Here is a 26,786-nt window from a genome sequence, read left to right as displayed (position 1 = left end):
AATGTACGCAATTATTTCGTCGAAAAACTTCACAGAAAGAAATATCTTCGGAGAAATTAATCTAGATGTAAACGTAACAACTTGGATTCGGTTCAACTGGATCAGGTAAGTATCTAGTGTCAGTCTTTTGAAAACACGTGTTTGAAATTTTATTTTTTTTTAAATTTATTTAGTGTTCTGTCTGACGACAGGTCCATATGAACAGGATCCTTCCATCCTTTTCTCGGACTGGGACCTGTTCATATACGTTCTTGGCAGATGATCCAGAAGTGGTTTGCCATTGCCTTCTTCTGTGTGTGAATGGAGTAATTGTTGGGATGCCACGGAGAAACCGGGGAAGCCCCCGGAGGAAAACTCCGTGTTGCCTAGACCACGGACTTGCCCAACACAAGTTATAAATCTGAGCACCGCCGGTTACATAAAATGCAGGGAATTAATTGACTCTATGAATGACCGCCATCTTCCCTCTGCCATGGAATAAATTTGACTCCTACACTCCGATGCAGAGATCGCGTTCTGAATTTTCAGATTTCTAGGCTTGTGCTAAAGCTGGTATCTAGATTAGAATATAGACATACTTACTCATAATAGAACATTAAATATCTTTCTGTTAGTTAAATCCAAATTATCGCATACAGTTATCACGCTGTTTCGCTTTAAAACTGGTTTTAATGTGCTCTGTCTGTAGGCCCATTCCAAGTTTTGTCTCAACTATTAACACATAAATCTCATTCTTTAGGTCACATGAGCTCTTTCGATTTACGCATCATAACTGTTTGTTTCTTAGTATAAACATTCGGGAGGACATAAAATATGTACCAGGAAGACAACATCTTCGACTCGCACACTTAAAATATTCACCTGAATTTTTTTTAAATCAGTGAGTGATGCACAAATTTTTCACAAGATGAAACGAGTGTACTTCATGAATCCTAAAACTTGTATTAAAAATTATTTTATTAGCCAAATCATCATCATCATCACTAATTCTTACGGATTAGAACTTGTGGTCTATAGCAGTTCAGAATTATTTCAAAAATTCTGAATCAGTGTAGAAATTTGGCAGGTCTTCTTGGACGGGATAACAACCTCTGCCTACACGGGACATCACAATACAGAAACACAGGCAAATGCCCGTGACTTGAGCGGGATTCGAATTGAGGATCCCACAACCCAAACGGCCACAGCGCACGCCCATAACCACGCGACCACTAAAATTCTTAGTGATTTCTCCCCTAAAGACTCAGCACAACGCATGTAAGTTCTAATTCGTAACTAACAATAAATTAAAGACAACAGACGTACAAGTTTAATTTAGTTTAGTTCAACAAAGTTTCATAGAAATGTATCGAATTATTAAAACAGCCGTCAGAATTAATTAAGTTCATAAAGTAAAGTTGTAAAAAAATCTAACTCAACCTAAATCAAAATGGTTCAACAATACAGTACAGGCCTACCAGACAAAGTTTGGTGGAAATCGGGCAAGTAGTTTAGGCTGTTATTTGCGTGTAGGACAACACTAATACGCATTTTTCAAAAGTTTTTAAACGCACACACCAATCGGAAACCCACAGGAACTCAACCAACACTGCTAAGACTAGAGCTATATAAATACTATTACATTTCGCTTACCAGAATTCCTTGCAGAGGCGAAGACTGAGGAAAGTGAACTCTTTCATAATGTTGCACTATTTCCAGGTCCCTCAGATGGCCTGATCCCCGAAAGCGCTGGAACAAGAATAAGAATTAGAAGAAACGTAATTCACGTGCAAACTCTGACGTGGCGGATTACCTACAGTTAAATATACAAACCGTTAAACAAGCGACTATACCAAGAAGTCACAGAGATACAAACAAGTTATACGCCACTGCACCGGAACAATTATTACCGTACTTATTCAAACCAACTACATGTAGCAAAGGCAATCGTGAGAAGCTGACCGTTGTTCATTTGGTTAAGAATTGTCCGCTCTTTATGCTACCAGAGAGGACATTACTGTAATCAGCCTAGCAATGGGCCTATCTTGAACCAGTAGAAACCAAATCACAATATAATACTTCGAAAATATTACGCAGTTAATTTGAAACAATAGTATAAATTCAAAATTACGTTTATGAAAAGGCTATATAAAAAACATTAAAGAATTATTGCATTTGACAGATGAAGGTGTAGATGCCAAAATAATATTAAAAGTGATCTCAAACAAGCAGAATATGAGGTTGCGGGTTGGATTTAACTGGCTAAGAATAGGCACCAATGGGAGATTTCTGTGAGCACGGTAATTAACTTTCGGGATCCATTAAAGTGGGTGATTACTTGACTATCTGAACAAGGACTTTGTTCTTGTACTTAGTGATCTGGAAAACTTATTCTATCTTATCGAAAATCGAATAGAGTTAGAAATGTCGACTGACTAATTCAAGCTCCGATACTCTTACAGGTTTACACTAGGAACAAATGAATTTACGTTTCAGGTAAAAAGCCGTCCATTTCTAGGGCAAGGGGGTTGTGGATGGAGTCTAGAGATCGTATTGGCTGCATACCCTGCAATGTACTGGAATTTCTGTATCTGCAGAGGGGCTAATTTGGGTATTCAATGGTGTGGACTTAATTCAAGACACAACAAACTCGGAAGTGTTATTTATACAATGGAGCAGAGACATTATCAATCGATCTAATGTTAACTACAATTACATTTCCTATTCAATGCACATCCAATCTGATTATTAAGGAGATAAATTTGCAGGATGAATAATTTTTTCAAATATTTTTATTCAGAACGTAACTGAATCACACCGGTTACCTTCACTTTATTATGTAAATCGTTACAATTGTAGTTAGGGCTCTAATATTACAAAAGACAAGTCAATGTATTTTCTTACATTTATTTGTTGGACAGAAAATTCCAGAAATAAAATAGCTGCAGTCGCTGGGCTAGTCAAGTAATTGTCATCCCTTTGAGGACCACAGTTTTTAATATCATGCTCAGAAGAGTCCGCCACCAGTCCCTACAATAAGCCAGAATAATGAAAAATATTCCATACGATTAGTTACAATTATTCAATCTGACTTCAACAGAGAGATTTTTACAATCTCCAGCTGTAATAAACTGAAACTCTACCATTCTAGCTGAGTCAATTATTATGTGAACCAGTTCTATTCTTCAATAACTAGCGATTAAAACTTTTCAGCTTTCAATAGATATCTCAATCGGAAGAGAAGGGTTTCGAATATAATTCGTATACACTCTCAAGTTATTAATACTAAAGTAAGAGAGATAGAATAATTGCGTCATATTATGAATCAAATATTAAATTAATTATTCGGTTTTTGTCCGTCTAATCACAATTATATTTAAAATTTAAAATTTACAAATAAGATAATTAAATTATCATTTTATGTTCCACATCGAATAATCGATTTACATTTGGAACATTTTTACAACATGTTTCGGTTTCATCGAACCATCTTCAGGTGTAAAATTATATCAATAAACTTAAAACTCAACAAAGATAATTCTGCATACGCCAAACATATTCAGAATACCGGACACGCATACAATACAATAACAGAAACAATGGACATTCTAAAAATAGTACAAAATAAGATACACAGAGATACAATAGAAAAATATCATATACAGCAAACATTTAAACAAAACATTTGCCTAAACGATAATAATATTTACCTTAATAACCCCATCTTTAATGCCCTTCAGATCCTTGACTCCAACCCCGACAACCACCTTTCACTTACTCTCCCTACAAGCAACCGCAATCAGTATTGAACCATGACTGTTCGGATACGTTAGTACTTCTAGACATCTCCAGACACATCTCATCTTTGGTATGTTTAATTTTACTTTCCAATTATTTAATTATTATTTCATTTTCTTTCTATATTCTTTCATATTCATAAGTGTTTCTTTGAATCATTTGCTTTGCAGACCGATGTAGAACATCAAAAGCATTCACTCCAAACAATACATTCGCTCCAATATGTGAAAATAATATGGATATGAGCATCACCAAAAAGCTACACAACAGAAATTGTAGTTGAGTTTTAAGTTTATTGATATAATTTTACACCTGAAGATGGTTCGATGAAACCGAAACATGTTGTAAAAAAATGTTCCAAATGTAAATCGATTATTCGATGTGGAACATAAAATGATAATTTAATTATATTATTTGTAAATTTTAAAATTTTAAATATAATTGTGATTAGACGGACAAAACCGAATAATTAATTTAAAGTACGAAAATTAAATATCCATTATATTCGAAACGATAGAAATTATATTAAAATAAATAAATAAGGAAATTAGGCTACGTGACGAGTATCTTCCTAATCGATCTCTTCATCCAACACGAATGAGAATAACAAATGTTTACGAAGACAGAGGCCACATGCGATACATGCTGTCTGGTTGGGATAATCTCAAAACGGGCCGTAGAATGTGTAGTAGTACTATATTGAACGATGCTTAGCGTTTGTAAACACGGTAATGAATATTTACATACTTTAAAAGCAGTGAATGCCTTGACTGTCTGAGTAATGACCGTGTAACGTTGAGTATTATTAAGAAGATGAGGTCTAAAGAGACAACACAGGGCTGTAAAGCAATTCTGTGTGTGGTGCTAGGTAAGAAGGTTTAAGTCAAACGTAATTTATGTTAGCTTAAGATATTATTACTTAGTTTATGAGGTATAAGCCCCCACAAAAATCTTCAGAGAGAATAAATCTTCCATCCAAGCTAACCCCTGCATTAATGGGTAGACATCAGAGCTTAGATAGATATTTAATATCAGCGACAGATCAATACGATTTAATAATTCGTCAGTCGTGAAAGTAAAAATTCGATGAATGTACATAGAAAAAAACTGATGGATGCATAGCAAAAATACAATTTTTAATGATTTCTCTCAATGAAGTGATTTAAATGCACGAACAATGGGGAGGGCATACTCATGAGTGGCTTTCGTCTACAGACATGAGCGTAGAAACTGTGAAAAGCATTTCCATTAAAACTGGCAAAGACTAATTCTTAAGCAATTGTCACTGCCATATAAGGTTAAAATTAAACACGGTACACTTTTACGAAGGAGCGACTCTACAGTTAGAGTGATGGAGAATAAACTCAAAGTGCGTGTTTATAACTGACATTTCTGATAAAGTTTTATTTGAAGATTTCTGTCTTCTGGGTTTTTGCGCTGTGTAGTCTGGTCGATGTTTACCAACGTTTCGGAGGTCATACTGCCTCCGTCATCAGGGCGATGAGTATGAAGATTTCTGTCTTCTGGGTTGTTGCGCTGTGTAGTCCGGTCGATGTTAACCAACGTTTCGGAGGTCATACTGCCTCCGTCATCAGGGCGATGAGTATGAAGATTTCTGTCTTCTGGGTTTTTGCGCTGTGTAGTCTGGTCGATGTTTACCAACGTTTCAGAGGTCATACTGCCTCCGTCATCAGGGCGATGAAGATTTCTGACTTCTGGGTTTTTGCCCTGTGTAGTCTGGTAGATGTTTACCAACGTTTCGGAGGTCATACTGCCTCCATCATCAGGGCGATGAGTATGAAGATTTCTGTCTTCTGGGTTGTTGCGCTATGTAGTCTGGTCGATGTTAGCCAACGTTTCGGAGGTCATACTGCCTCCTTCATCAGGGCGATGAGTATGAAGATTTCTGTCTTCTGGGTTGTTGCGCTGTGTAGTCTGGTCGATGTTTACCAACGTTTCAGAGGTCATACTGCCTCCGTCATCAGGGCCTCACACCTACAAACAATATAGGCAAAAAGTTTGCAAGCCAGTTTTGTCCGTGTTTGTAAACAGTCCGCAAACAAATATTCGGTAATTCTTGTTACCCATTGGAAATGGAACTAAGATACATTGCCAGCAAGTGTGGTCGTGTTTCTTAACACGTTATCAGTCTACCGTGAACTACAGCAAAGGTAATTTCTCAGAATGTGTACAAGAAGAGTACATATTAATATTCTCCTAACCAATCACTTTTAACAACACTTAAAAATTGTTTGGTCTCATTCTGATAATATTTCTCAAGCCAACTCCATCTTATCCTTTACACGTGCCGAAAGGTTATCTCTATACCTCGTTCTTTCTTAGAGAAAGTGTCTTGTCAACCTTCGCCTAAAAGACCTAAGGAACATATTGAAAAAAGTTAAACAATGACAGTAATAAAATGATCATAAAAATTGCTACATAATCTCTTTAAAACATCCTTATATAGAATTGCGTCCAATTTAAATTTTTACACTTAAACTTGTTTTGCAGTCAGAAGAACCACTAAGATGACAGTGATTTTTTTTAAATTATATTGTCTGTAATATCCCTCATATTATTTACAACACACATAGGCACATATATGCCTACATATCCAGGTTCTCTGTTTACTTCAACCTTCTTTACAGTGCTACAGTGTTAATATCGCCCTTCGCATGTACATACAATTCTCCCTCAAGTATCGCCCATGGAACTGCTTACTCGCTCTCACACATTTCCTTGTATTATAACTTTGCACATATATTTAACTGAAAAGGAGGCTGGTTCTGGTTGTAGTGGATGGAGAAAGACGAGAAGATTTAGCCCGGTGTCGTCTTCTTACATCCTCATTTTGTCTCTCTCCTTCTCCAGGATTCGTTGTACAACAGCAGCCTATTAATGTTTGCTGTACTCCATTGTTCTCTCGCGATATTCAAATCTACTTTCTGCAAAGTTGCATGCACTGCCAGAACAGTACGTCCACAAAAAAACAGAAGATCATAACATTAATAAACTTTAAAATAAATTAACACTCTCAAAATTATCGTGTATTGTGTTTATTTATTTTTAGTCTTTATTTTTCTGACTTTATATTGTATTCTCTTTATTTTCTTCTTCTTGTAAGAGGAAGGAATGGAAAGAGAGAGAGTGAGGGGGTTCAGAGAAGGGGTCGGAAGTCGTAATGGGGCACGTTACTAGAGACAGGGGCCTTTCTTCTTTCAAAGTGAAGTTTAAAGTGCTAAAATGCTAACCGTGGCCTCAGAACCGTGAAGAAATAATTTGCATTAGACACTTTCATTCCGAAAGGAAGTTGTATTGTTAGTTGAGAAGTGACGTCTGATAGAATAACAGCAGTGTTCTCGTCCTTCAATATCTTGTAAAGTAATGAAGACTTCAGACATCCAGCCAATGAAGAATGCGTTCAGAAATACTTAAAAATTTGTGACGTGGGATGAGCCCAACGCAAGATCTTTAGCTCCACAAAACAGCACGACACACGAACACAGACGCAAATCTATGCCTAGACTGCGATTCAAACCCAAGTTTCCGCTTTACGAGCCATCAGACGTAGTCTTAAACAGCTCGACCACTGAAGACGAAGTTTTATGATGTGAAATAAAGAAACATCAGAGTTAACTGAAATATATGTACGATGAGCCAAAGAATTTAAATTCCAAAAATGCTTAAAATATTTTTACTTCTCTTTAGAAGCTTACTAAGCAACACTCCTTAGAAGAATATAGAAAGTTTGAAGTGAAGCTTCTAGCTTCCTGTACCTGCGCATTCAATATCGCCAACTTCGCGTTCCGGACACTTTGTCCCTTCGAAGGAGAACTGTTCGACTAGGTGAGCTATATGATATGACGGTAAAGATAAATGTGATTGTCTCTTTCCTTCGGTCTTCCTGACTTAGCCAGTGCTTTTGCTGAGCTATGTAGTCTCATTACATCGCATAAAAGTCATTTTATATGTATAATGGGGGAACAGAGTGGAGAAGCGAACGTTTATTTGAAGCCACGGCAAGATCTACCCCCCAAACCCCGTCGCCGAAACCAACCTTGGTGTATGACGCCACGTCAGACTTCCTGTTCTGATTCTCAGGCTCGTCCTTCCTTCTTCTCCTTCCCCTGCCCTGGAACTGGAGCTAATGACTTCCAGATGCAGTAAAACTTGAACACAACGAACGGTCTTGCTTCTAGTGGCTAAGGTTTGCGGAAACAGTAGGGTGAGATATATGAAGGAAGGTAGAGACGTGTTCAGCCATAAATGCCCACACAATCGCATAGGAGAAGGCAGAGGGTAGTTATTACAACAATAGGTTCCCATGGCAATTTCTTTCATCTTCATTTAAATATCGTATTTAGAATGTTAGTGCATTGCATTGTAAAGCAGTGACGTACTCACATCATGAATCGACAAACAGTTTAAAAGGTGATTCTAAGAAACCTACGTTTTATCTTGGACACATAAGTTTACCTGTATCTTAACTAATAAATTAAATTTGTATCTTATTTGTCAGACGCACGTTACTCTACACAACATCTCTTGGTATGTTCCTCGTTTACTATTTTTAATAAATATTTATACGATTATTTATTTATTTCCTATGTCAATTCATACTCATTCCAAGAAAATAATTAAACATTAATTCCACAGATAAATATAACGTCTGACTACAATAAACAACTTACCATGAAAATGGAAAGCTACAAACAGAACTACGGATCATTATAATACATTGCATCAAATATCTAATAGCTTTTAAAATATTTTAAATTGATAAAATCCTGAAGACGACGGTATTACCCGTCGAAACATGTCGTTTTAATAAAAGCGCTAAAAAATATAATGTAAAATCGTATTTACGATTAAGAGCGCTAATATAATATTTTACACAATAAAATGTTTTAATATTATATAATTTTTACAACACCAATAAACTTCAAACGTTTGTGTATAGACTGTACAAAATAAATATATTTAATAAATTAAAACTAACCATACACTTAGGTAACCCGCCCCCAACTGACCACCTGACTAACCAAAGAACCAAAAAAAGAAATACTAACTAACCGACTGACAGAGGAAGCAACCAATGCAAGGGTCAATTAACTGTTCAACTATTACAATAAATATCTAAGTAATAAACATTCCGGCCAATATAGTAAATAGCGGTGAATGTACATGTAAAATTTGTTAGTGGTTTTTAATTAAACTTCGCCATGAAGACGTAAGCGGGAGTGGTGTTATAGCTCCACGCAATTGTAAACTCTGCAGCAAATGAAGGTGGGTGACCAGCTCTACGCTCCGGCCGCTTTGTCCCCCTTTAAGGAACTCCGGTATCAGTCGAACCGGAGGATGGATGAACTACAATGCGTTGGGCGATGGAGCAGAGAATCGTCTCTGTTCATGTCGACCCCAATCTGTCCACCGGCAGTGATTACCCGACCCATCGAGAGGATCCATATCTAAGTTGAACCAGAATGTTCAACGCCGTGTTCACATACGTTTAGACTTTAGATCATATCCTGCGAGTATATCATACGCTACATATATCAGTACAATTTCTATTAACAGTATGTAAAATATTTATGATTTATGACTGCTATTAAAATGATGATGAATGTACGATTTGCTCATATACATACTCAGCGTGCTGACTTATAAAACGACTGCACAATAAGTCTTCCGACATTTTATGACACTGGATCAATCATTGCATTGTACTTGAAATACGATGCGTACAAGGGAATGTACGGATGGGAGCGTTGCTCTAATGACGATTGCTACTTACAAACTAACTTCAAGCCCCCTACACACCCACCCTCTTCAGTTTCTTCTAGTCGCAGGAACACAACTGCATTTTTATTTCTTCTGTATCTCTGGCAACCCTTGAGAAGTTCGTATGCTTCGATACTCTCAAACGTTGAAATAAGTAAGATTTATATGTCGTAAGGGAGATGACTATGAGATGTGATACTAATCAGCAGCTCTCTGCTGTTCTACTGGCAAACTATATTTAGCGATAGCAAGTATCCATAAGTGCACAGGTTTGCTGCAATAGACGTGAATATGTCTCCATCACTTTGATTGTTAAGTTATTGCAAACACCGAAATGAAACCGTTACTTGAAAAAAGAAGTTAATTAAACAATTTGCGACAAATTTTATAATGCACTGTTGTAATTTCAAAATGATAGCCTTTTAAAGTATTTTAACTAAGAACACATTTTATGATCGATTTCAATACACTCAATATTACACAACTTCGTGTTCCAGGATATATTTACCATGATATGTATCTATCAAAATTGTGTATGAGCATTTTGTTTCCTTAAATGCAAAGCCATAATATCCTCCTTCACTTGATTTTTAGGAATAACGAGCAAAGATTACAGACTGTGAACTTCCTCTACATAAATTGCTTTTAATGTCTCTCGTTAATTCGTTTGTAAGATACACAGCAATCTGTTATAAAACACAATTAATTCCTGTTAAAATTTTTAATTATTAAACACAATTACACTGATTTGTAATTATGATTTGTATAATTTGATATTTCTCTTCGAGACTGTGTTCACATGCACCAGGTAAATGCTGAGATACAACGAATCTTAAACCAACGAAACATAGTATTTCCCCGATCCCATCGTATCTTTCACACTTACCCCGTAAATAAACACAGTAACTTAAAAGCCTGGAAACGAGAAAGCGTCCTTAAATGAACTACGAGAAAAACATATTTTTGTTGTCATAAGGAAGTGTCCGGTGTGATGCGCTGGCCGATTTCAATCCAAACCCCATACAACTACTTCACAACAGAGCTTCGATTCCTGGCATGGGCAAAATCATTACGGTTCTCCATTCTGCAAATCTTTGCAGGGATAAAACGGCCAGAATGTGAAGCTAACTGCACATCCTCATTGACGTTTTCGAATACGTGAAGTTTTAATTCATGTCTCCTACACGCTACAATGCATGGCGTTTAGGCAAAGATTAGCCTTGTATCCGCCTTGCTCACATAATCTAGTCATCTGTCTTACCAAGATGAAATGGGAGTATTCCGGGAAGATTAATGCATCAGATATGCGTTATATTCACTGTCAGTGATTACTTAAAATATCGTTATGTTGCATCTTGCTTCTGCAGAGCAAGACGTTGGTAGTTTTAATTAGAGTGGCAAATACACTTTGCCTTCCATTACTTATCCACTTTGTTATTAGTGTGTTTAAGTAACACGTGTTAAAATTACAAAAACCTGGTTACTGAAAACGACAGTTTATTATTCTGGAATTAAATAATTTAATAATCTTCCACCTGCTTTCAAAAGTTAAAACCACGATATAAAAATTTTAAGTCAGCATTATAAGAAAATTAACCTCAACCATAAATCCTCAACTGTTATTGTGCAATTATTTTTGCTGTTATACTGTAGTAAACTGTAAATAGACTGTCAGAACTATGTATTAATAAATGTATCAGAAACATGTAATGTATTTATCCTATGACACGTTCCACATCCTTTGGTTAGGCTTATGAAGGACCTAGGGAATGTAAATAAATCCTGTTCTATTCTTTCCATGGCCAACAAAATTGTAAAGTAGAATTATTCATTCAGCTTCAAAAGTTCAATACATCCATCACTAGTCCAGAAGTTCGAAGCAATTAGATTTATCGTTATGTTGAATTTTCAGAAGAGAAAGGCAACTATCATCAATTCAAGAATCAAGCAAGTGCCTATTCGGGCATCACTTACAGATCTCTCCATCTATTTCTCGGTCGTCCCACGTATCTTCTGTTATGTTTTGTAGTTCATAGCTTGTTTGGGATGAGGGCTACTTCTGTTCTTTTTAGACGAACTTCTCATCTCATCCTTTGTTCTGATGTCACAAAAATTTATCCAATAATGTTCTTACATATTTATTTCTGTCTATTCCACTCCAAATTTTCAGAGATCTTGAAAAGTTTCGTTTTCAATGTTCACGGTTCACTTTCGTTTTTAATGGCTAATTCTTGTGCCCCTACAAATTTCAGGTATTTCAACTTTCCTTCACTCCTGGTCTGACTTTCTAATGTTCATTGTACCGTCCAGCATATGTTTTAAAATTTATTTATTTTTTATTTCAATTTTTTTGTTTGTATATTACATCGCAACCACATAATTAAAATATGAATTCTTGTAAGCTCCTTGTCAAACGATCGTGCAACGGACTTCACGCTTTCCTTCAGAAGCCGTAGTCTTCGAATTTGTAAAAGAGATTTCAAAATTAAATTTTTTACAAAAAATTTTAAAACGAAACACAAATTTTTTCCCTATACGTAAGACCACGTCACGAAGACTTAGGCTAGTATAGGACTAAGATAAGTGATTTTGGCATTTCTGACTATGACACTAGCAGTAAGACACTCGGTAGTTTTACACCCAAGAAAGTAGTCCGTCGTACCCTACGTTCATTACAATGGGCATCCCACCGATCTGCACGTGAAGGCGAAGAGACAAGACATACCATGCTAAAATTGTCTTGAATGAAGTGAGGAAAACCAAGAACCTCAACGAGTCGGGCCGAGATTCGAAAGCGATGCCTCTGGAATAAAAACACGAATGATAACCACTCGCCCGCAACAGATGTTTTCCCTTCTCACGCACAGCAGATACAGAGTCTCTGTACAGGAAAGGTTCGCTTCAGTCAGGAAGAACAGCTTCCACGCCATATCCCCCTGCAAGAGAGTTATAACGCCCTCTGCAGCTCACAGAGTTAGGGGCGGCTCCAGCAGAAATCCCAATGGAGATGGAAGGCTGATGGCATAGCGTTCCATTACTAATTCCACATGCAAATGAAGGAAAGTGCTAAGGAAAATATATAACAGTAGCACCAAGAGCAATAATGCTTTATAGTTAGTATAGTCTAGTCTCTACTAAAGGACTTTCTGTCTCTCTCTGTTACACAATTTTCTCACCCCTGCTCACGTATACATCTTTCATTCTGGTTATAAGCCAATAGCCTTTGGTGTTGCATCACCAACAACCAATCACGCACATACAGAAATGCCAAAACGTCTCTTTCCCGCTCATGCCAACGCTAGGTGACGACTGGTTTTCCTAAGCAACCACACACACAGACAGACAGACAAGCAGATTACCTTTTGCACAAGCAAAGATACACCAACCCACACTGTGGACCTTCCCTCTCTATCCTTCTTATATCCTTCAAATCTCTCTTTCCAGGAACCCATTCCACCCTCACCAGCTTCCATCACCCTCATCTACCCATCCTTCAAACCGAACTCAAAATCCCTCTCCTCCTTTCACCACCCCTCACCCGTCTGCCCCCTCCTTGTGCTGGTACGTTTCATCTGTGATGTCGCTAGGTTTGCCATTCAACCCTTCAGTGCCAAAATATTAATCCATAGATCTCCGTCTCCCTTTCTGTTTCTCTGACGGCGTGGCCTGAGGCTGGTCGCACACAATGTGATGAGCTGGCCCCAGGCCCTGCGTGTCAGTTCATAATAACCACATTTTGGGAGAATTTTCTTTGTAGGGCAACAAATTAAAAACAGCTATACTTAGGTGGCTGAAAATACACCCGTTTTTTATTCAGTCGAAACAGCTTCAGCAGAGCTGAAGACTGAGACAGTCAGCAAAAGTATCTGACATTCGCTAGGCAGCTTCATTAAAATAGTCTGAACACTCCGAACACACTTATCACATTAAATTTATTATGATTGCATATTTACATTAACAAATTTTCTACAAAAAAAATCAGCGATGCAAATAGTTCACCCTCTAGATTTAGCGAAGTAACCACCATGCTTCCGTCCAAGGCTATCTCGTCTCTTAGCGGATACTCAACCTACATGACCCGGGGTTGCTTTCCTATGGGGTACTCAACCTGCATGATCGGAGACGACCTAAAGACAAGAATGACCCACGACGTAACAATGATCTGGGATTACAACAGTGTAACAACGATGTTCTTGCAACTGCTAAGTCCTAATTTATTGCACGTGAAAGCGTGATTGTGTACGCAGGTGTGAACCAAAGCTTTTTATACAACAGGAAGACAGCGATTGAATTACTTTCCTTATTACTATAGTAACGTAGTAATAAGGAAAGTAATTTTTATGCACTTTTCAATAGGATTTGCCCTTCATACGAATAGATTCTTATGACATAAGCATAAGTAGGTCCAAGAATGTAAGATTTGAGGTTTTCACAGCGGTGAGTATGAAGATTTCTGTCTTCTGGGTTGTTGCGCTGTGTAGTCTGGTAGATGTTTACCAACGTTTCAGAGGTCATACTGCCTCCGTCATCAGGGCGATGAATATGAAGATTTCTGTCTTCTGGGTTGTTGCGCTGTGTAGTCTGGTCGATGTTTACCAACGTTTCAGAGGTCATACTGCCACATAGCGCAACGACCCAGAAGACAGAAATCTTCATGTCCAAGAATATTTGTAACTTGCGGTTTTGACACAGCTTTCTATGTGTCCACTGCTCCATCTCCCATGACAACACTTCGATCTCCACGTACTCAAAAGAGCACAATTTTTTGTTTTGAGAAACTTACTGTCACTGAGTTGGTAACGAAACTCGTAGCACTTATTGGACAAGATAATTCGTTGACATGTACAGAAGAGAGAAGAGTCAGCCACCTTACGTTTCCCTCAGCTAGATAAATCCAATCAACACACCCACTCTGTGTTTATTCAAGATTCAATTCAATATTATACTCAAATTTACGCTTATGTCTTCCAGGTGCTATCATCACCTCGGGATTTCGGAACATACTATTATGAGCATTTTTCACTACCCACCTCCCAATTTAACTCATCCTTTTTTATTTGATTGATCTAATAACATTTGGTGAAGAAGCTCCTCACTGTGTAATTTTCTCAAATCTCCTGTTACTTCCTCTATCTTACCAGCAACCTGATCACACTGGCACGAGACAAATTTTGCTTCTACATCGTGGCTACTTCTTCGTGTTGTAATAAGCAGGACACTACGAAAATAATGCGTAGCTCCACGTATCCTTAAACACGGCATCAGAAGGAGCTTCATAATCCGGCCGCTTTATCCCTGGGTTAAGCTCCCTTAATACCCACTGAATGGGTAAGGGTAGGTGGATTCCAGAGTCTGCATGGAAGCGGTGGTGACAGGAAGACGCCTGTCAATGGCGGGAATCGAATCCTGATCGTTCACTCCTTAGCCAGTTACTGACAAATGACTACTTTGTATGCGAAATTTACTTTGGAAATTACAGCACTCTAATAATATTCATTCTGAAAATATAAGCGTAAAACTGTGTTGTAGAGATGACGTATTTTTTCTATTCTTTTTTCTCCTTCTTTATTACGTTCCCATGTCGTCCTTCATCTGCTATTACTTCTCTTAATATATTTTTCTCATTTTATCTCATTCTTCTCCTTTCCTTCATGCATCTACTTATTTTTATCTTCTTCACACACCCATTCATTAATTCTCTTTATTCTTCGTCTCCTATCAATTCTGGTTATCACAAGTGTGCGTTCAAGATGTGATGAAATTGACCCATTCTTAAATGAGGATCAACTTCCATTTTTGACAAAAGAAATGTGTAATGATCTTCATTTATGGACATCTCCTTATGGCTTGTGACATTCTGCAACCACGCTGAATCTATAAGACATGACTCGCGCGCCCTAAAATAATCCTGGATGCTCGAGCCACTTACCACGACGCCAAATAAAAACCGATCTTCACGTTCTGATCCAATTATCACAAACGAGACTAACGACTGTGTCAAGGTCAAATTACAATGATATGCGGTGAAATTAAGAAAGAAATTACCAAATTCAAGAAGACATAGTCGTAGAATTATGAGCATTACGTCTGTTATAAAGGAAAGGTGTTTGGCATATTTACATAGATTAATTTAGTTTTGAGTTACCTGCATATTTCATTAATAATGTGTGCTTTATCAAGTTAGTTATTTTTCTGAACTTACCTCTCTGCCTAGCAACCAGTCCACCGGTCACAAACGCCAAGTAGCTTTAATGTCATCGAAAAGTTATTTGGGTTGTGTCGATAAAGGGCTTCTTCGAACTTGTACTTCGGTCGTAGACGGAGAACAGCTGCGAAATAAACGTACGTGCTAAATTTCGAGATACAATATCAAGCATTGTCCGTAAGGACTTTGGATGAGTGTAGTAGATGCTCTGACTGGAATTCTAACGCGGTCTCCCATCCTACAGGAAAGAAACTGACTGAGAGGTTTTCTTAGAACAGAGTACACGGGAGAAAATTTGATCCTAAGAAAAAAGAAAGACCACATAAAAATTGAAGAATCTATGATAGATATATACTAGGAAGCTTCATAATTAATTTCCTTTACTGAATAACATTAGGATAATAAAAACAACGAACATGAAGTCGGATAATATATTCGAACACGGGTTAATACAATAGACGCTATAAGTCAGGTTAGAATACGTTGTGATTGGTATTCTGGTTTTATAGAGGATAGACTAGTTAAAACAGATTTCGAACATTGATTCCTTCGGTAAGATATAAATCAATTCAGTTGTAAAACCTAAAGAAAAGAGACAATTAGTAGACCTAAACACAAATAGGATAAAAATATTAAAATCATTTTTAAAGAAATAAAGTGTGATGGTAGAACCGGTGGCTCAGGATAGCGACAAATGGCGAGCTTTGGTTTGCATGGTAATGAATATTACTATTGCACTATAAGCGAGACATTTCTGCAGTACCAGGTGGATTATAAGCTTCTGAATAATGACTCTGCTTCACGGATACAGCTCCTTTGTTCTTCGTAACGAAGTTAGTCCTTATTTGCTATGGTAGTGCAATTCCTGCAACTGAGTTCAAAGAAACTCATTTTAAGAAGATAAGTCCACTGTTATTTTCTTTAATATCCGGATTTATAGTCCTTATAAAAGTACAGTTTTGATTTCCAAAATTTCTTCCAAGATTCATCTCTTATTCTTATAACAAAATGTTTTTAATAATTAAATAGTTGGTGTTTTGCTGGACTACAGAAATACTGGGGAGACCCATATGCAGTAAACAGGGTACAGCTACCCAATATCCAGGGTACGTTTAGTAAACAGGGTAGAGTTGCCCCATCTTCTGCGTGCGTCAACCACGTACAGTTAACGCCTGACCCATCTTCTGCGTGCGTCAACCACGTACAGTTAACAGCTGCCCCATCTTCTGCGTGCGTCAACCACGTACAGTTAACAGCTGCCCCATCTTCTGCGTGCGCCAACCACGTACAGTTAACGGCTGACCCATCTTCTGCGTGCGTCAACCACGTACAGTTAACGGCCGACCCATCTTCTGAGGGCGTCAACCACGTACAGCTAACAGCTGCCCCATCTTTTGAGGGCGTCAACCACATACAGTAAACAGGGAGCAGCTGCCCCATCTTCTGCGTGCGTCAAGCCCTCTTTCACTTCCCCGACTGTCATTCCTTTTCTCTCTAAAATTTTGTCTCTCTCACTTCGAGTCGAGTCATTTCATTTGCATCGATAATTTTAAAGGAACTTTGAATGGCGACATGCTAATGTGAATACTCTATGCGAAGCCTAGCAACGCGAGGCTTTGATGAATACCGATAAATCAGATCGTTATGTAGAAAGGGTGAGGAGGCTGAGGACGGGAAGAGAAGGCGATGAAGCCAGGGTACACAGTCTCTAAGGGATGCTGTGTGTGTGTACAGAACGTTTCAAAGTAGCGTGTATGGATTGACTGACTGAGAGGGTAGAGCAAAGTCAAGATATGAACTAATTTATAATAGTTTATATTTATTCCTTTTTAGACTGAAGTTATGTTTTACTTTTCTCAACTAGGCTTGTAATTGCAAGTTATTGGATGGAGATATAGAACGGTAACTTCGAGTATTTACACATAAAGGAGAACATAGACTTTTAGAGTAATGGATTTATTTCATGTTCTATGACTTATGTAACTGACTTCATGCAGTAGAATTATTCTTGAGAATCTGGTAGTCGGTAATCTCGTTGATATATTTCCCGCCCTTCATGGAATAATGAGATTAATTCCAGTATTCACACTAGCCCGCCTAAGGCCTCATTCTGATTTCGATAATTCAGTCTGTAATTTCACACCATTTTTAAGTAAGACCATTTTCAGTATTATCTTACCATATACGCGTAGGGCTCTTAAGAAGTCTTTCCTTTTGCTTTTTAGATATAAATTCAGAAATAAAAAAAAACTTTCTTGACGTGTGTACATTACTGACTAGATATGAGGACGATACAAGGAAATCTTTTGTGCCATATACTTTGTGGCAAACAGTGGCCCAACTGTAGCAACGGTTCTGGTACAGTGCTGGAGAGCAGTATTGGTACAGGGCTTTGTAACATTACCGGTACAGTACTGCGTAACAGTGCTAGTACACTTCTGCGCAAGATCATCGAAACAAAGCACCAGGTCTACATATGACTTTAGAGAAACTGATTCCGGAACTACAAATGTCGCAAATACCACTTATGATTAGATCCGATGGTGAGCGTTATTATGACCATGATGGACCGCGGAGTTTCGTAGAAATACGAAGAACCCTGTGCCATCAAGTTAATTAATCAGCACAGACCAATAGGGATATCAAATTCAGGCCTTAGTATAAGCTGCCAGAGACAGAATGGTGTTAATTCAAGGCGATAAGCTCACAGGAGGCCGCAGATTTTCAGTAATAAAACCACCATTTATAAACCGATGGAATTAAATCTTGTACGCGCATATCTCAGTCCTTGTGGTAATGCATCCCGTCACTTAAGGTGCTGAAAGTGGTAGTCCCAGTTTTCAGACACAACCGGATCCAAAGTACCAAATTGGCGATACACATTGGGACATGCGCGCAAAATTTCGTGCCATCTCCTGGCCAATGTTTCGAGATAGAAGAAGGTGTAAGGCTTATTTCTGTAGACCTCACCCTTAAAATTCCCCCCACAGGCAAAACAAAAAGAAAACATTCACCAAGACATTGCAGCCATTTTTGTGGACATGTTACGTGTATTTGCCATTTCGATGCATCGCGAGGATACCATTTTCGTCACCACCATCTCATGTGACGGGATGCAGTTTCAAACTTCTGAGGTATGTACTTACAGAATTTTAACACAATGAGTTCATAAAAGGTGGTTTTACTGCTAAAAATCTGTGGCCTTTATAGAGGGCAACACTCACTCTCTATAGAATTAGGATGACTGTCTTTTGGAATGTCGCTCCGTGTTTTCGTCACAGAGGCAGTAAGCAATTTCTGCAACGTTGCACGGCACAACATCCTACAGACCGCCATCTTCATGTCCGCCGTAATAACCCGAAATATCACCTGAATAAAACTAAGTATTATTTCAACATTTATAAAAAGCGTAAAAAGGAGAAAACAAAATGAAACCTTTCTAAAATGTCAGTGCTGCAGTTTATTAACAATAACTATGACTTCAAACAGATCAGATTGCTAACGCGAACGAGATCTTAAATGACATTAACAGATACAACAGATATGCATTACCTCAGAGCGGCTGCAGTTTACAGATCTAGAATGACAGACCGAAATCATAAGGAATGAAATAAAAAAAATGTGAATATCAAATATAAAGAAAATGGTAAAATATTGCAAAAAGAAAAGGCTAGAATATTTAATTTATTACTGGATTATGAAATTATTCTTTCAGTATAAATCAAAGACCACAAAATGCCAGAGGAGTTCGCCATACAGTTGAAAGAACGACTAAGTTGGTGATAATGATGAATATTATTATTATGAGATAGTTATTATGTGTAAACAAGTACTTTCAATAGTTCAACACAGCTGTTAATCAAATATTCTGAAGTCACAAAAATCCACACGCACCCTACTGCTACGATAATGTACAGCCCTGATGTAAATATTTAATTTCTTCTCTTAAAATCATGGAAGATTCAGCTCTAGAGCTATCTAGTGAGCAGGTGAATTTCGTGTTTAGTGAAACACATTCTCCCGTACCGGAGTTCATAGTACGTTTCTGAAGTGTTCTTCCATTCAATAAAATGTTTAGAGTCAGCAGACGACGGAAAGATAATCCTTATTAGCAGACGAAACTGCTTAGGCCATGAGTGACACAAGTGTGTTTATATTCCACACACACTGCAGAATATTATGTGGTGTTCACACGTATATTAATTCTGTGATTTTACACAGGCTATTACATAACAAATATATTTATATCAGACAGCCTAAAAGAAGAGACTCAGACGTAACTGGGAACATTTTAATAAAATTAAACTTAAAGATATAGAATATGTTTGCGCGAATTGGATTCCAATGACTCAGAACAGAATCTAGTACGGGTTATATTAATGAATATAAGGTTTAATAAGAAGGAGTAATTTTGTTCACCTGATGACCAACTAACAGCTTTTAAAGAGCTGTGCTGCATGGAGATTGAGTTTATTTAGTTTTGTGATAAGACAGACTGGCCTTATTTAAGTGATGACAGGGAGAGATGCACATCGCGATGGAATGTGTTAACGAATTCCGTGACCAACAGCAGAAGAAATCCTTCCGGTTCTGGGCAAATTTGAGCCTGTCCTCGCTTGCAGTGTGAATATTAACATGGAAAAAAATGATTTCTTGTAAAATATTTCTTATGTTCTAAATACTTTTCTATGAAGGGACAATCATTTATACCAACGGCTTGATTTGTTGATATCTTAATAATATAATCCGTTTCTTCTCCGTCGTTATTGGTTACGCCCTCTAGCCTGTTTCAAATCAGACATTTTGAAAATTTCAAAATATTATTTGTTTGTATTTCGACTCCTTTGATCAGGCGTTCAACACAATAAAATCCAACACAGAAAAATAAGGACGTACATTAACGCCTGAATGTGGATTTGAACCAATGATAGCTATGTTTCAGTTCTTTCAGATTATGAACGGATATCTTATTAATTGCTTCTACAATACGGAAAATAATCAAGGTTTTTTTTTATTTTATCCTAAATTTCTTACACGTTACTCAACCGTCTCTCGCCCTACTCAAGATCAGATCAGTAAGTGCGATGAGTCACTCTTGCTTTCAGGTCATGATATTGCTGGCAAAGTTCGACGCTAATGGAATTTTGTTAATATCCTTTTCAAGACGAAATGCGAAAGATCGACGGCCGTGTATTGTTCCATTGGCTTCATAATAACGTCATGGGGACACAGATCCTGCCCCCCCCCCCACCCAGTTCTCATCCCACATCATTTAGCTGCTGTGTTTAACATTGCGAGAAAAGGAATATCGAATTTCAGACAAGAAAAGAAAATCACTGCTTATTTGTGATTGGTTTAGAGCCTTTATAATACCGTATGATCATGTCACATAATGCCCTACTATTATTAAGGTGGTATCTCGCAGTTAATTTTGTTATTTCAGTAAAGATAGATTTTTCCGTGCGACTTATCACCGCATCATGTGGCGTATTTAGGGAGCAGATGTATATTCTAAGTGTCCTTATACTCAGCATTTTATGGAGGTGAGAGGCCAGTTTCATAAAAGCCTGTCCATCAGACATGAGGAAAAAATATGCCTATGAACAGAGTGGACTTGGTAACGAGAGATAAAATTCATGTCCTTTACGGGAGTTGAATCTCGGCTTCTGTAACCCAAAAGACTCACTGTAGCGTTCACAACAGTCCGTCTACTCAATCGTAAGCTAAGTTAATTCAGACCGTAACTCCTTCCCGATTTCTTTAATGTAGATTCTTATATAATTTCCCCATCCGCACTTAGGTCTGTCAAGTGTTCACTTACCTGCCGGTTTTCCAGTTACTAATACAATTTAATTTTCTGTGGATCTCTGAACCCGCTCAACACATCCTTCAGTATACAGCCTACACACATTAAAATTTCGTGAAGAGTGCAAAATTTTGAAACCACTCGTCGTATACCTGACTTTACAGGTTCTCACAGTCGTGAAGACATCGATTTTGGTTTTGTCAGTTGTGACGTCGTCGTTAAATGCTAACAAGACAACATCCTCGTAAGTTTATACAATCTAATGCGATTAATTTGTTATTCAGATCCAAATTCATTTTCATTAGTCTTTTCTGACAGTCTCAATCCATTAAATTCCTCAAACAAAACATACCAATCTTCACAGAATGAAATCACAATTAAAATTGTAGCTCCGTATATTTTAATATTTCGGGTTTTTAGAGTAGACGCTGATATACGCTTCTGAACTGAATAACAAGATATTTCCAAATTCGATCTGTTTAAATTTCAAATTCTTAAAATTATAAGAGGTTTTCACTGATTTATCTAATCTACAAAAAAAAAATTTGTTTCTGAACGTTGTCACCTGTAAGTTTGTGTGCAATATTAATACAGAATTATCATACATTATCCACTGACCGTTCGGCTAAGTTTCATCGCGGAAAATGTGACCTGTCGCTAAGTTTGATGTTTGTATGTGCCAAGTCAGTGATATTCCTTTCAGGTCAAAATGAAAACTTTTTTCTTTAGTAAATCCTGAGTTACTTCTTTTCTAGGGGCCCTACAATAGATGACAGTGATGAAGAAGAAGACAAAAAAGTAGAAGAATAACTAAAATGTGAGTCGGAAGGTCTGCTTGGAGCCTGAGGGCGTCGAGTTTCGAACACGTCACATATTTCAAAAACCCTCCCTGAGGTTTTATTGCCAATAAAAAAGTTCTCTCGACGATTATAATTCTTATTGTTATCAGGGAGTCTCTGTAACTCCCTCCCAACGTCCTGACACCAAGAAACCAACCATCCGCTGGTGAATATGCGAGCGGAAAAAATTATAAGTTTACGTGTATGATGAGAGAGACAGAGAAACTTAGAAACAAAGAATGAGGAACACGGCGAACTGAAACGTTAAGCAAAGAAACGAATGCTAAAGGAGACGGTTGTGTAGGCCTAATTACATTTTTTAGGTTTCAGAATTATCGATAATCATAAATTTAAATTATCTTACTAGGGAGTATAATTTATTATATTCTTTCCTAAAAAAAATATCTTTTTTAAAAGTAAAAGAAACGAATGTTATAACAGAGCTGGGGGAAAATTGTTATGGAAGTGTTATTTTCTTTTTCATTGGATCCATGAATCGGATTATTTTCAATGTGACGTCATACCTACTGCTTAAAAAAAATAGACAGCTCAATGTCTTATAAATAAGAATCGATCAAAATAAATTAATTTATAGCATTTCTCGGGTCTCAGTTCCTAACCCCTGTTAATGTTTGTACATTTATAGGATTGGTGTTTCGTTAGCGGCTCCTAAAAGCCAACTTCTTTGACTGAAGATGATAAATAACAGATAAAATTTAAAAAATAATACATAATAAATGAAAGAAAATAAATTTTTGTACGCTAAATGAACGGTTATGTTTCGAAAAAGGACCTGGAAACGGACTTCATACCGTGTTTAGGACCATGGGAATCTATACACTTGAAACGTGCTAAAACCAGTTATGTTACACGGTAATGCATTTAATATGAGTTTTTCGCCACAGTGGAGACACAGTGACGTCATTGCAGACAATTAAATTCTCAGGTTTGAGAATATAATGATGAGTTTCTGTCCTATGTACCTTAATTCAGCTACATCAAATGAATATGATAAACTTGAAAACAAAGACGAATTGCTAGCCATAAACCTCATAAGGAAACCAACCGAGCAAACATCTGAATTACACTTTGTACCATAAATTAGAGGTCGCAATTGTCAGAGGATGATAATATTTTAATACCGTCACATAATAGGAGGTAAATTAATACGAAAGAAAACAATATTAAATCCGCTAAATTTACAACAAAATTATAAATTAAACATTAGTAGAATTTGCTACTTTCACTAGCATACATTTCAGTACCTTTCCAACTCACAGTAGATGTTTGTTGTTTCAAAGCCTTGGGAAAGTTTTCAAGCAAATTAAATGTGTTTGTCACAACATTATTACAGTGACTCCACGACACACGTACGGAAAATGTAGAAATGACAAGGTTTTCGTTTGTTGGATCTGCTGTTGTTGTCTCTGATGTGTGTGCGGGCTCGGGGGGGGGGGGGGGGGGGGGGAACTAAAAAGCCTAAAACACATTAAGAGACAGAAGTCAGCGGCTGTAAGGGCAAGTAGCTGTTGGGTTTCGAGGGGCTGACGGGGGCGAAGGGAAAGAGAGACGCAACCCGGGACATGTGACGTCACCACCAGCTATGACCCATCGCCTGAGTTAGACAAGCGAGAGTTTAGTCAGTCCTTTCATTTTCAGTAGCATGTTAAGTTAAATAATGATTTATATGTTACGATCTTCTATTCTTGGGTGCCATCGAAGTCTTTTGGGACGGTATTAAAAGAGTTCCACCCGTCTGTATGTCAGTTTGTGCATGCTGAACTCCACGTAGCAGTTTTTTTCTCTGAAGCTGGTAGTCGTTCAATTAGTCAAGAAAATCCTTCATCCTTTGTTGAACCTGTTTGTTCACTGGTCTGTTCGCAAGAGCTCACTATCGGTCTCTGTCCTGAGTCAGACAAACAAATTCCAAATTTGCCCTACATTTCCCGTTTTAACAAGCAAAAACACATTTTCTTTGTTAATTTTTCCAGGCGTGCTGTATATACGTATAAAGGAAAAGTAGGTTGTCCGTTTTGTTGAAGTTCCGAAGAATAAATACGGATAGAGAAGTGGAGTTGAATCCTTAACCTTGGCATGAGGTGGACTGAGTGGGGAGATCGATGCACGTATATTCAAGGCTTTCCTTTACTTGAGTTCCTTGTATTAAGACCTCGGTAGGTCGGTGGTAAGCCGATTGTCTATTGTCCAAGCGGCAATGAGAAAACGTCCCATTATTAATATCATCATAATTATCATCTTCAACGCGATATATTTATCGGTTTCTTGTTTATAATTTTAAAAATTACAGGAATATGAAATCAAAAGTTAAAAATTGTAAAATCCACCAGATTTCGGAGACTCGATCTGTTTCCGTCTTCAGGTAAGAAAGTACCACCTCTACGAAGTCTCTTAGATAAAGCTACTCATCAGCCTATTCCGAAAGATGATCTACAGCGAGAATTCTTAGGAGCGCGCCTCAAGTGAAAGAGTGGGACCATCCTCCCGTTAAACTGGGACGGACATTAAGTTCGCCTCGCTGTTAAGCTCTCTAGAAAACTAGCACTTGAAGCTCTTTTCTTTTTAAAAGAGTTAAATGCATAACAAATGGATATATGTCATACAATACAAACCGTTTTAAATTATCTACAACTCTTAAATTAAAATTTCTGTGTAATGAATATTTACGATAATGAAAGGAAAGCATTTTAATTTGCTATTCAGTAACACATTTTATCTTCTACAAATTAACGTCAATGTTAATAGATACACAAAATCGCAAAAAAAAAAAAAGTGTTTGAGAAATAACGTGTTGGCTGCTCTATTGTAAGGGGATACATCGTTCTAATCTTGTTCTAGAAACCATAATTTACGTTTCGCTCAAAACTACAGCACCTAGTTTCCGTTACACATGACTGTGACAACAACAGCTGATTTTCTCAAAATTCAGATACAGTATGAAACGTCTAACATCACCAAAAATAGGAACAGCGCATATAAGTCCAAACACATACACACACACACATATATATATATATATATATATATATATATATATATATCACAATTTATATTTTGTGAAAAATACACCAATGTACATTACAAACCGGAAAAATCCAATTTTTCAATGACAAATACATGTATCCCACTGAATGTGTCATAAATTGCAAAACATTTTTGACCGCAGAAGAACGTATAAAGAACCAACTCTCAAGATCACGTAATAGACAGAAAAATATTAAATGTGATTTTGGGGATGTGAGCTGCGGTGATATGAATTGTAATGAGAAGAGTCAGGGAAGTCCATTGGTTTGCCTTTCTCGTGTGTGTGTATGTGTTGGGGGGGAATCAAACTAGGGCCTTATATTAGCGTCAAATTAGTTGCTCGGGCTAATTAGACTGCATAATATACGAATATTTACGGAGAGGCATTAATAATCAAGTAACTAAAAATAAGGGAGTGCTCTTGGGAAATAAATGGAAATTAAAACACCCAAGAGCATTCTAATTTGCATAACCTTAAATGAGTCCTGTAGCCCTAAACATCTGAGGGCAGTATCGAGATGCCGTACATGAAGCGTAACTTTAGAAGTTTAGGAACAATCTCCATCTCGAGAACCCAGTCAAGAAAATCTTCATAGGAGGCCGCCAATGGCCACTGAGTCACCTGATTCCTGTTCACATCCTAACCTAACCTATCTCACTTTGATCCCTTATAATATTTAATGTCAGCCTTCTTCTACGTTTAGGTTTTCCGAACGCTCTCTTGAATCTAGGTTCTTAGGTGAACCCCTGGTCTTATACCATCTCGGATTACACCATCCTCAGGAAGACTGGGACTGCCTCTGAGGGGCTCAGCCAACAGCAGAATATGCCACATCCGGGAGTGCACCCCTGGAGACACAACCTGGTAATTCCTCCCATGCCTACACCAAACTCGAAATTTTCTATATCCTAAGGCAAAAACCACTCACCACCTTCCAGAAGGATACTAGATTCTTCGGAGCCTATCCTCACAGCTGTTGCTACTCCAGGGGCTTTGCCCCTCGGGCCACCTCTCCCCTGCATTGGTCACCAGGACTGGACACTCCTGTACTTCATCCTGGTCGAAATATTTTTACAAAAATGACTTAACGACATCATTTTGATCACATTCTTAAGCAACAAAGACTTTGCATTACATTAGTGCAGCAGTGAAGAAAACTTTTGGAATAATAATGCAATCAAAAAAGTACCAACCCCAAAGAATATTACGTTCTTGTAATTTCCTGTGTAACAACACATATTTGTCACACACGCAACGGTAGATGAAGACAGCATGTTCTTCCGAAGCGTTGGTACGTACCAACAAATCAACATGGCGTCACAACTCAGGAAGCCA

General features: G+C 37.6%; 1 protein-coding gene across 1 annotated transcript in view; it reads right to left on the bottom strand.

Annotated features, from left to right (window-relative positions):
- The window catches only part of mbo (Nuclear pore complex protein Nup88), a 622,627-nt gene that overhangs the window by 393,841 nt on the left and 202,000 nt on the right, over positions 1–26,786 (bottom strand). Inside the window, exon 3 of the mRNA XM_087358015.1 lies at positions 1,633–1,728. The gene's annotated coding sequence lies outside the window, so the exon portion shown is untranslated. The remainder of the gene's footprint in view (positions 1–1,632; positions 1,729–26,786) is intronic.

This window comes from Zootermopsis nevadensis, unplaced genomic scaffold (assembly GCF_977971745.1).
Source record: "Zootermopsis nevadensis isolate Lab colony 2312 unplaced genomic scaffold, Znev_1.0 Znev_ptg000002l, whole genome shotgun sequence".
NCBI classification, from domain to species: Eukaryota; Metazoa; Arthropoda; class Insecta; order Blattodea; family Termopsidae; genus Zootermopsis; species Zootermopsis nevadensis.
Note: the sequence above shows the minus strand (reverse complement) of the source record. Positions and strands in the feature narration are given on the sequence as shown.